General features: G+C 38.7%; 1 pseudogene; it reads right to left on the bottom strand.

Annotated features, from left to right (window-relative positions):
• Window positions 1–4530: 4530 nt before the first annotated feature.
• Window positions 4531–7158, bottom strand: LOC140852042 (homeobox-leucine zipper protein HOX27-like; annotated as a pseudogene).
• Between the last annotated feature and the right edge of the window lie 2574 nt (window positions 7159–9732).

The following is a 9732-nucleotide window of genomic DNA, read 5'->3' as shown; positions in this document are numbered from 1 at the left end:
ACAGTGAATGAGATGGTTTCAAAACAAGCTTATATTTAGACAGAGCTGGACAATTACATAAAAATTCTACAGAAATCTAAACCCAGAAGCAGCCACGTATGGGATGCATGTAAGCATCGCTCAGCTTTTGCGTACCCATCTGTCCGGCTGCGGGCCAAACTAGCTAGCAGCCATCCCCACTTCTTTGTTTTTTTTTTTTTCATTTCCGAAGCCTAAAAGTCCAAGGAAACACATGATATTATTAGCTTTGCATATAGCCTAAAAGAAAGAGGGAAAAAACCAACCAAGAGAATAGCCATGACGTTAATTTTGAGTTACATGAAAACAGTTTTTGGTTGGTTCATAAATTTTCCAAAAAGAAGAAATCTTAGAACATGATTAATTAAGCAAGTTTTATGGAGTAATTTAATTAATTACTACGTGCATCACCTAGCACTACCCATGAGCAGGTACGCCTTAAGCTAGCTGCACTTCCCTAGTATCATATATAATCCATGACTTTGTATCATTCTCAAAATTTCCAAGCGATTGATATATGTAATGTAACTCGCCATCACCGTCAACATTATCAAGATATTGGAGGTTTATCTTGCCACTGACAATTTTATTGTTCTTTTCCCACGATCCCCAAATTAAATTTTCTGTGTTCCTCAAAATTTCATATCACTGATCTAGTATCATATATGATCCTTAACTGACTATCATTCTCAAAATTACCAAGCAATCGATATATATAATACCACTCAGCATTGTGGTCAATGCTATCAAATCATTGCAGGCATTATCTTGTCACTGACAATTTTATAATTCTTTTCCTGCGAACCTTAATTAAATTTTCTATATTCCTCAAAATTTCATATCACTCCAGTATCATATGTAATCCATAACTTAGGATCATTCGCAAAATTATCAAGCGATTGATATATGTAATATAACTCGGTATCATGATCAATGTTATCAAACTATCGGAGGTATTATCTTGCCACTGACAATTTTATTATTCTTTTCCTGGGAACCTCAAATTAAATTTTCTTTTGCATTATATCTAGTGTATTATATCACAAGTGACACCCTAAGTAGCTAGTAATTAATCAACACGTCTATATATATAGCGAACATAACAATTGACCGTCATTTTCCTAGGCATGTGATGAGTTGAGAGCAATGAATCTTTTTGCTATTGCATCCAATTGCCACAGGGTTGGTCTGATTCAACTTATAAAGAGGATGAGGTGAGACCACTGCCTCTTCCCCTCCTCACTCGACCACTCTTTTGAGAAGTCAAAGGGATCAAAAAGCCTTCTTCCTTTCCGCTAAGCTATTCTTAATTTCTAGGCTTCCAATCATTGCTTCTTGCGTGTGGGGGATGGCACTCCCCATAAGAGAAGACATCATCCCTTCTCAAAAGCCACTAACTCTTTTGGCTTTGTTGCACTACCGGTTGTGCTTCTTCTCTCTGTAATAATTAACGTAGAATATAGCATGAAGGCTATGACTCTACCATTAAAAAAAAACAAAAAACTAACATCATGCATGCGCATCTCTATCAAAGAGGTCAATCCTAACTTGGGCACATAACAGTCTTTTAGGTCATGTGAATTCGTTATTTTTGTGCCTTTCTTAGGGGCATATCCAGAAAAATAAGTGGAGAGTTGGCTACCTATATGCACCAATTGGCACAAGCATTCCCTCTTGTTCGGTATTTTAATGAACATGACACCATCATTGGTAAATATAAGCACACTATCATCTAAACTGTGTTTTATTGCATATTCTACTAACCACTTCAGAGATTAATGAGTTCAGCCAACTATATATCCTCTCTGATATATGCCCATGTCAAATTTGATTTTGCATTCTACGGTAGGTGATAATGTTATTGATGCTAGATGTACCTTCGTATTTCTAGCTTTCATGAAGACTAAAGAATTCTATACATCACAGCCATGATATATGCTGATGAAAATGATGTTAGTTTTTTGAAAAAGATTTTTATTGATGTTCGGCTGAAAAAATAGCTTAAGTTGGTGAGAACTGAAAATTTGGTTCGTGTATTAGCCAACATAGTTTATGTAGTCATTACATAAAATCTCGATTCAACTGATAGCTGATCCAACCTACTTGCAAACAGGTGATTTGGCTTCTCTTATGATTGTAGTCATCCTCAAAGCCTAATTATATGTTCCAAGTGGGCTTGTAGGTTTTGGCTCTGGTATGAAATGGTCAACTTCAGAGACAACTATTTTGCAGTGGGCAAGGCCTATCAGATCTCTTAGGTTGTTAGGGTTTCGGTTTCAAAGAACTGCAATGCTTCTTTAATTCTCTATTGTAATGCGAACGTTTTAGTGTTATTCAAACAAGAGGAATTTATCTTTTTTAAAGTTCATGAAAGCAGAGTTTCCCAATCATGTTTTTTCAGAATATTGTTATGAAAAGATCAGAAGAACATGTCATGCACATTGAGTAGGTGCACTCGAACCATGACAATGAAGTCATGCAAGGTATCATATACCATGCATCCTGCCTAGACTCCAAGACACCATCTTTGAAATGCCCAGATAAATTTGTGGCCAACGGACCCAGCCAGTCCTCCACCATGTAGGTGTCAAATAAAATGTTTTTTACATCACGAACTCTTCAGAATAATAAATATCTAGACTAAGATAATGAAAAGGATTGTGACAGGATGAGGCATCCCATAAGAGAGACATCCAATTCAACTCCTAGATCCTTCACCGTCCTTCATCTTATGCTTCACCACGTCATTGTTTCATATTTTTAGCGCACAAATTAACAAACAGAAGCCACTTCTTGTTTCACAGGCTCTCTTGCTAAGCAATGAGAGGGAATACATTTTTCTTATGTGGAAACTCGAGACCAGGTTTCTGCTCCCTGGCTCAGTTTCCTTGTTAAAATATGCTTCATTAATTAGTATAAGCCTTGTTAGAAGTTAACTCTCTGACAAGCTATATTGAAGTATGACTATTAAAACTAAAGCAGTACATCTTCTCACAAATTAAAGGCATCAAACGAAGACTTCAAAGGGATTACAACGTCTACCAGTGTGTCACATGTTTTGTAGTTCTCAACTTCCCAACTGTTTCAGAGGTGTCATTTGACCCGTCTCCTTTGGCTGGTATAAATTTATGCGATTTGTCAAGGTGCCGATCGACATGATGCCATGCTCTGGATTTGCATCACTTACATGTCTAAGAGCTTTCATGATATGTGGCTTTTTTTCCTTCTCTCTCTCTCTCTCCCCCTCTCTTTCTCTCTCTGTGAGTGTGTGTGTGATTACTAATATCTAGTATTGGAGGTTATTATTGTTTTAGGTGTACAATCATGTAGCACAACGTAATAGTTTATTACCGGCCATTCTTGCATTCATGTTATCATGCAAAGGATTAAAAATAAAACTAGGGATTTGTGTGTGTGTGTGTGTGTGTAGTAGATGATCAAACTATGGTCAACTAGGAATGTGTATAGCGTGCTACATGTCAAATTATCAAAGAAAAATGTGATCTGAATAAAGACATATTCAGAAGGTGGAGACATATTCAGCAGAGGGAAGCAACCTTATTTTTATCTCTGCCAAAAAATAAAAAATAAAAAAACTTTTTACTAGATTGTTTATTTTGGACTTTACTACAGTATTATGTATCGATCTAATTCTGTAGCTGATGGCTTGGCAAACTTGGACTTAACATATGCTGAGATTCTCAAACAATATTCTTCACCTTGTATCCCTACCTCAAATAAATGCTCTATCACAATAGCACACTATACAACACCCACCACGATCTAATTCTGTAGCTGATGGCTTGGCTAACTTGGGCTTAACATATGCTGAGACTCTCAAACAATATTTTTCACCTTTGACTGCAGTATATGCGCCATAGGAGTGACTCGGAGTTGGTCACTTCAGGATATTGCTTCTTGTTTCTATTTTTTTTTTCTAGCATCAAGAAAAAAAAGAAAAAACATATCCACAGCATGCATTGTAAAATTAGTTCACTGAAAGTTTTTTGTTCTTTCAATTTGAGCAGTGTATTGAGATACAAGACATTCCAATGCATCATTAGCATGCAAATGTTTCTCGAAGATGGTGTTCAACATGATGCGGTAATGGTGAGCCCAGTAGTTCCCGAGAAGTCAGTACAACACTACCTCAAGGACACAGGATACTATGACACACAACGTCTTAATTGACATCTATTTAAATCATTGCAGACTTCAAAACCCATAACCTCTCAAACAAGCCTACAAGCTACTTGTGAACAAGAGTTCAAATGGAGCTTGGCTCATAACTCTATTGTGACAGTACACATACTTCAATTTTCTTTCCTTTCCCATACCATCCAAAAATATTGATCTCCAAAATGTATTCTTTTTCTCTCTTTCAAATTATGTATGCATTTCAGCAATCAAATAAATAATTTAAGAAAAAAGTGTTCACTAAAAGACAACACTTCAGCTTAATAAGTGAAAATTTTATATTTAAAAATAAAAAGAGCAAAATATGTTCAGTGTTAACAGTATCAGCATTCTCTCCCTCTTTCTCCCTGGAAAAAGAATAAGAGAAATACCATATAATCTCCGTCAACAACTCCATCTCTCTCTCTTCTTTAAATAAAAAGTCCAAAATTAAAAACACAAAAAAAAGCCGTTTAAAATGTGAGTATTTACAAGAAACGCCACCAGTGGCGGGGACGGTGATCACGACGCGGCCGAGGGCTGGTGGGTGGGGGCAGGGTGGGGCGGCACGAAGGGATAGAACCGGGGCTTCGAGAAGAGGGAGCGAAGGAAGACGGCCGGCTGGTCCGCGGCCGTGGGGCCGCGGAGGACGTGGTGGTGCAGGCGGAGGCGCGAAGCGCCGGCGCCGGCGCCGACGGGGGGTGGAGTGGTGGTGGTGGAGGCGACGCGCTCGCAGGAGGCACATGGAGAGGGTGGTGGCGGGGGAGGTGCATGTAGAAGGGATGAGAAGTTTTCAGGGCTCGCAGCTCCGCCAGCTCCTTCTGGAGACGGCGGTTCTCCTCCCTTAGCGTCTCGCAACAGCGCTTCAGTACTCGCAATCCACCTCCGTTTGCTTCAGCTTCGTCCTTTTACGTGAAACGAAGCCAAAAGAGAGAACAAAAAATAATAATCTCAGCTTGAGAGCAGAGAGCAGGAAAAAAAAATGTCTTCTAAAGTGAGAAGGTGACGATCAGTAACCATCATATGAAAAGGAATAAAGTTTGAGAGAAGAAAAACTAAAAATTTGTCATTAGAGAGCAACCAATAAAATTTAATGGAAACAAGTATGGATTCGAATTTTTTTCCAAGAATCAGGCATGGCTAGATACACGTATATAACTTAGAGACCATGAACCTCTCTAATTCTGGTGATTGGTTTTATACGATATATGAGAGAGAAAAAACTCTTGCCATCTCAAATGCTTGGATTAGGAAGAAACTCGTCCTTGTTTCTTGTCTTGTTCTAAAAAGCACGAGAAAAACAAATCATAGTAATAAAATAAATAGTTCAAAATGGAAGTGAAGACATCCCAATGGAAATTTCAGAAGACCCAAAAAAGGAGAGGTTCAGAGCTCATCAGACATGGAATAATCGATTCACTAAACACCAAAGAAACCTGAGAGAGAGAGAGAGGGAAAAAAAAGAGTGAAGTAAGAAGAAAAGGAAAAAAATAAATACCTGGCCCTTCTGTTTTGAAACCAGACTTCCACTTGCCGGGGTCGAAGATTTAGTTGTTTAGCCAAAGCCAGCTTTTGCTTCTGAAAGATAAGAAAAAAAGAAATTTAACAGAGTTTTTAGGAAAAGTTTCGATTTATATTAAAGATTTAGACTTTTTTTCTTTTCTTTTTTTTTGAAAGAATTATATAGGGTGGTGGACAGATTTATATACCGGGTTGAGAGTGTTGTGTTCTTTAAAGCTTTCTTCAAGGAAGGCGGACTGCTCCTTAGAGAGGCGGAGCTTCTTCCTTGCAAGCCCATTTTCCTCCTCGTCGCTGGCTCTCGAGGAGGCTCTCTCCGCCTCCGCTTCGCTCCCGCCAGCAGCCACTATTCCCTTCTCGCCGCCGCCGCCGCTGCCGCCCCTGGCGGCGGAGAAGTCCATCTGGAACGAAGAGACGGTGCTGTTCGGCGACGACGACACCACCACCCCTTCTTCCTCCACCGACGGCGCCTGGTTCACATCTAACCCGCGGCGTCGAGACCTCCAAATTTCCTACACAAATAAGTATTCAAATAAAATAACAGAGGGAAATCCATCAATAACCATCGCCAAATTCTTAGAAGCAGCACAAAAAAAAAAAAAAAAAAAAAAAAAAAAATATTTATCCTAAAGCTGCAAAAAAAAAAAGGGGGGGGGGGGGAAAAGGAGAGAGGAGTAAAGATATAAAAATCAAAGAAACTTATAAGGTCTTAAAAAAAAAGAAAAAGAACCAGGACTTTATAAAAAAAAAAAAAAAAAAAAAAACCATATCTGAAGCGGCTAAATAACCTCTATCGCATGAAATCTTAAAAACATAGAGAATATTGATTAAATTACTCGTAAATTCTATCTTAAAAAACGATGAAAAAAAAAAATTTCCTGGTTTTTTTTTCTTGTTACCGCATGAAATCTTGAAAAAAAAAAAAAAAAAAAAAAGTAGTAGTAGATTTTGACTGAGTTACTCCAAAACCTTTCAATCTTTAAAGCGATCTGGTCAGCCATTTGAAACTAAAATCTTATGAATAAAGAAGAAGATTCGATATTTGTAGTTTAGTTAGAGGACTTACTGGTCTCGGGTACCCATGGAAACCCCAGCTGGGGCGACGAGCGCCGTGGAACAGGGGCCGAGGGGAGGAGATTAAGCTGAACCAGCGGTTCAACAGAACCCCTCTCCTCTCCTCCCTCTCTCCCCTCCTCCTCCTCCTCTTCCTTCCTCGTTTCTTCCTCCTCCTCCTCCTCCACCCTTCTTCCCTCCTGTCCCTCTTCCTCCCTCCTTCCGACACCAACTCCCAGCCCCAACCCCAGCCCTCCCCTGGCCTCACCCCAGCCTTCTCCGCCGTGACCTTGGCCTTCGCCGGCGCCTCCCCCAGGCTCAAGCCCAGCTCCATCTCCGGCCGCCAGAGACTATTAGAACACAGAGAGAGAGAGAGAGAGAGAGAGAGAGAGAGAGAGGCTATCAAAGCGAAGCAGCAGGAAATGAGAAAAGGCTTGGAGGGTTTTATAGAGAGAGAGCTCTCCCGTTTGTGATCGATTGCAAGGGGAAGGCAGTTTGACCGACATGCCCAGGTTGACGAAACACACGTGACCCAGGAAAGGGAAGCATGGACTAAAAGAAAAAAATAAAAAGTTTATTCAAATGCCAAAAATAAATGAAAATAATTATATTAATCAAGAGCCCATCATGGGATAACAAAGTTATATCCACATTACTTATAAATATATGGAAGCAGTTTTTAAGTTTTAACTAATGGGTAGAGAGAGACTGTGAACCACCAACCACTGCTTTAGATAAAACGGCCAGAGTACAATTGGTTTATGAATATGGAGCACTTTTAACTTAATGCTAACCTTAATTTGCCATCTGTGGTATTATTTTTTTTATAGTTCCTTGGTTTTTCCTATCTTATGCATGAATATTTTATTTTATATAAATATTTATTAGTTTTGTTGTTTTATTAATTTAAGATATGTACAAAATTAGCGCCTGTTCACTAGCTGCAATCATAGGTTATGATGGCTACTGTTATAAGCTGAGGGTAGGGGATGATGACTGTCGCCTAGAAATGATATATTGTGGGCCCACCCATTGCATGCAGTATATGTTTATAATTATGAGTTTAATTATTAGCTCTTTGTGTATTATTGGTATTATTTATGCAGATGCCCATCAGGTTTTTGTTATCTTATAAGCAACAAGAAGCCATGTGAGGCTAAAAATATTCTGGACCATTGCTAATTAATATTTCTGTGAAACTATAATTTTTTTATACAAATTTTAAAGAAGATGACTATAATTTTTTATTTCCTGTTTGTATTGTTAAAATAAATAATCTTTTACAATATCAATAATTACGAGATTGATCAATAACATAACATGATACATCTCATCAAGCATAATACTCTAGGTGATGCATATTGTTTTACACGTCTACTCATTTGTCATCACTTTTTTCCTTCTCCAACATATATCCATATACATCTTCAGTTGTTTTAAAAAAAAAAAAATTTTGATAAAATTTTTAAAAAAAATTATTTTTTAGGTAAAGTAGAGTGAAATTCGTGGTTTGCTTTAAAAGAAATTCTTTAAAGAAATTGTGCTGCCCATAAAAATGGAGTAGAGTGATGAAACATGCATTACTTTGTTTTTATATGTTTGTATAGAGTATTGATAGGTCATGACTAGCCGAAGTCCATCCAATGCTTGACGTTGGATCCTTTGAGCGGTTATCATCCTCTACTATATACAAAAAAATAGACAGAAAGAATATGGAGGTTTCTATAGACATAATTGGAATTTGATAACCACACATCTCCAATCAATGAGCTCAAAAATGGCTCGAAGGACCAACAATATGGTCTAAGAGAATAATATGATATGCTTCTAGATGTATCAACTTAATTATGTTGCTTAACCCTGCAAGTGTACTGCCCTTAAACAAGAAATTCATGACAAGGTGGAATATTTGGATTCTTGCTATTTAGCCCCATATTTGAATGTCAAGTCAAGTATCACGTGCCCTAACTTTTGTGTTATTTGCACGTCCATCTCTACCTAAGTAAAGAACCATCAATCCATCATGGCCAAGAGTGGCTGATATAAGTAATTCGAATCTTGATGCAAAAATACATATAACCAAAATTGGAGGGACTACTCTTAAATGCTTTATTTGTTAGAGGCCTACATGCAAACAAATAAAAATGCAATAACATGATAGTGCAACACTACTAGAACTCAAGTTCCGACATGACATTCTAAGAAAATTAGGATGGGATACCATCATCTTGACTATTAGAGTAGGACTATTTTGTTATTATCTTAACATCTCAATCGGTGTATCTTGAGATATTTTTTTTTATATATTAAAAATAGATATACATATTTGAAAAATTGGGACAATACGTAGGAATAAAATTCAAATCTTGGTTGGATTCAAATCCTAATATCTTGGAGTGAAACATCCATGGAATTCTTTTCTACTTCCAACATCTCTCTGGTCCTAGCCTACACCCCTTACGAGGTCACGTGCCATGGTCCAGTGTTATAAATAGGCTCTCCCAATTTATGGTGGACCTTGCGAGTCGTGTGCTTAAATTAACTCCTCACATCCCTAAACTCTATCTGATCTATCCACGTTCACATCCCATCCCTTTATTGATTCCTCCCTCTTCCCTCTATTTATCTTTCTTTGCTTCCGGTTTGAAGTCGAAACGAAATCAAGTCCGGCCGAGTTCAGTAATTTCCGTTCCTGTTCCCGAGTCAGCAGAGCCAAAAATGGATGACCCGGACGCGCCAGACGCTGACCCACTAACCGCCGTGCGAGGCGCCTCTAAACGCGACACGTGCTCCGGACCGACTCGTTCCCGCACGGCAAAGCAGGGGCGAAACCAGGGGCAAGCCAAGCAGGCCCCACCGGCGACCGGCGGGCGCCAGTGACCCCGGTGGTCACACTTGTCACGCCTCGGAGATTATTGCAATAATTGAATTCCTGCATCGATTAATGCCTTAATGGTAGGGGCACAC

Source organism: Elaeis guineensis, chromosome 10 (assembly GCF_000442705.2).
Source record: "Elaeis guineensis isolate ETL-2024a chromosome 10, EG11, whole genome shotgun sequence".
NCBI lineage: Eukaryota > Viridiplantae > Streptophyta > Magnoliopsida > Arecales > Arecaceae > Elaeis > Elaeis guineensis.
This window is presented reverse-complemented; position numbering and strand designations above follow the sequence as displayed.